General features: G+C 37.0%; 1 pseudogene; it reads right to left on the minus strand.

Moving 5' to 3' along the window:
• Positions 1 to 2118: 2118 nt before the first annotated feature.
• Positions 2119 to 3982, minus strand: LOC133716740 (probable phospholipid hydroperoxide glutathione peroxidase; annotated as a pseudogene).
• Between the last annotated feature and the right edge of the window lie 720 nt (positions 3983 to 4702).

A 4702-nucleotide genomic window follows, 5' to 3' on the forward strand; every position in this document is an offset into this window, starting at 1 on the left:
TATGGATTTTTGTATGCGTGCAACTTTACAGTTACCTCCAGACCAAAGGCAAAAGCCACCTGCCCTTCCAATTCACCTGCACCTGATTTGCCCTTGATCGATTGATTGGGATTTCAATATTTTGATTTTGTAATATTGTTTCAGTTTTGTTACTTTGTGATATAGTATATGTGCAATGGAAAATCAAGATTATACTATTTCATTTACAGTTTCTTCTTTAATCCCAAAAAAAAAAAAAAAAAGTTGGTCTTGATACTCATTATGTTGGCGATCATGACTTGTGGGATTGAGTGTTTTGTTAAATTACTGCTCCTATAGCTCATAAAGTTTAGTATTCTTATTATGAAATCATATCTAGGCTAGGTCCCCTGTTACACACTTAATACACATGTCACTAACTAAGTCACTGGCCAGGCCATGTACTTAGTTAGTGAGGTCAATGGCAAAGTCACTGTTAACCTTAAGTCACTGACTATGTCACTGGTGAAGTTACTGGTCATATCACAGTCATGAATATGTCACTGATCAAGTTACTAGCTAAGTCACATTGTATGTCAGTGACCATGTCACTATTAGACACTTATACTCATGTCACTGACTAAATCACTGGCCAGGCTACTGACAGTTACTTGATTAGTGACATGATCAGTTACATAGTTAGTGACATGTGATTAACGGTGAGTTGGCTATTAACTTGTGACTTGGCTACTGACAGTTACTTGGTTAGTGACATGATCAGTTACTTAGTTAGTGACATGTTCATGATTGTGACATGGCTATTAACTTGTGACTTGGCTACTGACAGTTACTTGGTTAGTGACATGGTCAGTTACTTGGTTAGTGACATGTGATTAACAGTGACTTGGCTATTAACTTGTGACTTGGTTACTGACAGTTACTTGGTTAGTGACATGGTCAGTTACTTGGTTAGTGACTTGTGATTAATAGTGACTTGGCTATTAACTTGTGACTTGGCTACTGACAGTTACTTGGTTAGTGACATGGTCAGTTACTTAGTTAGTGACATGTGATTAACAGTGACTTGGCTATTAACTTGTGACTTGGCTACTGACAGTTACTTGGTTAGTGACATGGTCAGTTACTTGGTTAGTGACATGTGATTAACAGTGACAATGACTTGGTAAATTCAGAAGATGCCTAAAACTCGAATTGACACAAAAGATATATAAAAATAATGTTGCATTAAGAAGATATAATAGTGACACCATAAAAAGATATAAAAAAACTAATTGATTTAGTAACCTAGAGTTTACAATTGGCCAAGTCACTATCCTAAGCCCTAAACAAATTTCTAAAATTTCGTATGTCCTTGCTACTCTTCTTCATATCCTTTTTCTTCCTCGTTGGAATTTTTGCTTCTTCTTCATAATCTTCTTTTTCACTTTCTTCCCTATGTTTTCTTTAACCCGCCCCATGTCTTCTGTCTGTAGATCCTGTACAAAATTGTGAAAATGAGAAAATCGTCAGTGACTGTGACAGTTACATGTTCATGATTGTGACATGGCCAGTGACTTAACCAGTGCCCTGAATTGGATGTAACTGACATGAATATCTCAGCCTATATGCATATTTCAGCATCAAACCTAGTATATATTTAGTGTCTACTCAGTACATCAATAAAGAAAAAAAAAATGCAAAATAGGGGCTGGTTACGACAAAGAGGGTTATTTGAAGGTGTGGTCATTCAAATACTCAATTACTGAAAACAAGAATGAGTACTTTGTCTAAACAACAAACCGGACCATAGAGCCCCTGACTACCCAAGATTAATCGTGCACACAATACTATATGAAACAGCAAGAAAACTTTGAAGTGAAAGCTAAGTGTACAACTACTGTTGCAGAGAATTTAACTAAACAAGTCCAGCAGTTGCAAGTTTCATCTAATCAACCCCTTATCTAGCAGTGCAATTATATTTCTATTTAAAATAATTTGAACCATTCTATTAACGAAAGGCTGGCATGGCAATGATGATTTGTAGTAATGGGGACACAAGATTTAAGATCCAAATGTCGGTACCTAGGAATTGGTTTCACGAGAAAGTAAAAGGTTCACACTAATGCAACTACACTAACGCAGCTAAATAGTAATCCTTTCTTAAGGAAACCTGTCAAACCTTGATACACAAGAAGATTCCAATAGATTCTGGATGTCTTTCTGCACATACAAAAGAAATATAGGTGAGCTATTATCATTAGAACCATATTGGCTCAAACCAAAACGGTAAAATAAAATTAAAAAAACAACTGACCTCAATTTTGAGAGGTGCTGTCACGGGAGCATATCTCTCCACAACCTTCTCTTCTTTGTTTACCAAAAACTTGGTAAAGTTCCATTTGATGCAATTTCCAAAGAGACCACCTTTCTCCAATTTTAAGACCTTGTAAAGGGGAGCCTCATCCTATATGAGCAACATATGATAAATTAATATTTCATTGCCGAGAGCTTTTCTTTCATGGCTTAATTCCTGTTCAATTGTAAAGATTACCTTGTCAAAGATTGGAAATTCAGCTTTCAACTTCGTACATGCAACTTCCTGAATCTCCTCATTCCAGGAAACGTCTTGTCCTGCAAACTGGTTGCAAGGAAATGCCAGGATCTCAAAACCTGCCAGAAAAAGAAAACCAACGCTTCACGGATAAGAATGAAACACATGAATTAAATAATGTATGAGATTTCTGCAAGTAGTCACAGGCCTTTGTTTTTGTACTTTTCATACAAAATGTTAAATTCCTTGTAGTTGGATTATGTTAAACCACTGCAAAAGTTCAATTAAAAAAAAAAATTAAGAACAAAGAAACAATAGAGCTCATAGAGTTCTAGCACAATATGATAAGAACATAGGTATAGAGTTCCATTACAGGTTGAACACTTAGATTGAGTAGAAACATCTACAATGTATAGTTCATCATCTTCGCCATATCCTTGATCTTGATGCAATCTTTGGCCTCCACTCCACCATTTGCACCAAACCAAATAGAAACTTAGTGAAGCAACGTAGATTTTATTTTTTTGGGTAAAATTAAGAATCCTGTGATCTTTTGCAATTGGAACTAATGAATCTCCAGCATAAACAAGCACAAATTATAATACGTGAGAATCAGTAACTACCTAATTCAACATCCTGTGCAACTCATCCCTTGCCTCAACAACTTGATCCATGTCATTGCGATCAACCACAAAAATAAGACCTTGAGTGTTCTGGAAGTAGTGCCTCAACAACTTGATCCCTGTCATTGCCCTTATATCTGTGTTCCAAACAAAATGCTAATCTTACAAGAAAATCAATTCGTCAATTCAATTAAGCCAATTGTTCTTGCTTGACAACAATTGTGACCACACCACAGATCATACCCGTTTCTTTTCTATTTAATTATCAAATGCACATACTGTAAAATCAAAATGAAAAATGACTTAAAATGAATCGACCAACCTGATTCTTCAGCCTTTCTTCAGCCTTCCAAACATCACATGAACTCAACAAATCAAAACTGCGGATCCACAAGAACCGAAAACACTCACAATCTCCGTTAACCTGTCAAGCTTTCCAAGGATCTGACTGATCGAAGGCTCCACCTCTCCAGATCCTGCGACGCTCATCTCGAACTCTTCCCTCTGTGCCATCTCCGAGTCTAAGACATCTCAAAATCAAAATCAAAACGCAAACCAATAACAACATCCAACAATTTCTTAATCCATATACCGGCATAATCTTTAGAGGTAGCAGCCCTAATTCAAAATTGGCTGGAATAACAAAAATTTCAAATGCATACCAGAACCACAGAGATAAAGATCTAGCAAAGAGTGGAACAAAATTAAAGAGAAGAAAAACAAGAAAGAAATCGAATGCGATGCGGAGAGATAAGGATAGAGGAGGAGCTGAAGAACACAAACCTTTGGTGGCGGAGAAGATCGGCGAGGGGAGGAGTTCTTGAGCAAGATTGACTTTTCCGTGGGCCATCATCAACGAATCAATTGCAGAAATTTGATTGAATTGAAATCAAAATTAGCTTTCTGCAAGCGAACACTTGCAGATTACGAGAATGGCGAAAGGGAGAGCCAGACAGAGACAGAGAGAGAGAGAGAGAGAGAATTCTAGGGTTTCGGGAAATGCAGGGTTTGCAAAATGAGAGACAAGGAGGGAGAGAGGGGTGAGGGTTTGCGTTGGTGAATCTATGTACATAAGTTTTTAGGCTTCAAGGGCAGAATCGGAATCAAAAAAACTAAAAATTAACCTTTTTTAACATTACCTTATTACTCATAAGGACTAAATTAATATTATTAACAATTCATCATGGATTTTTTTATCAAGTGGGAAACCAGGTGACTTTTTTATCATTTCATTCTCTAAAGTGACCTTTTCCATCATTTCCCTTAAAAGAAAGCATACTTGATTTTGAGTAAATAAAACGATTCTAGCGCACGTGCGTGTTGATGCAGGCGTGCGTAGCGATGTTTTTGGGCTTGGGCCACTTCCTTTTTTTTCAGCAATGGACCACGGGCCTTGTTGTTTGTTTTTCTTTTGCTTGGCCTGCTAAAGTTTTCTTTTTTCTGTGGGCCGTAGGGCCTGTTTCTTGTTTTTTTTTTTTTTTTTTTTCTGGGCCGCAGAGGCCTGCTTTTTTCTTTTGGGCCGGGTCTTTACTTTGGCCCGGGTCACGTTTTTTTTCTCTTGTTTTTTTTT

This window comes from Rosa rugosa, chromosome 6, assembly GCF_958449725.1.
Source record: "Rosa rugosa chromosome 6, drRosRugo1.1, whole genome shotgun sequence".
NCBI lineage: Eukaryota > Viridiplantae > Streptophyta > Magnoliopsida > Rosales > Rosaceae > Rosa > Rosa rugosa.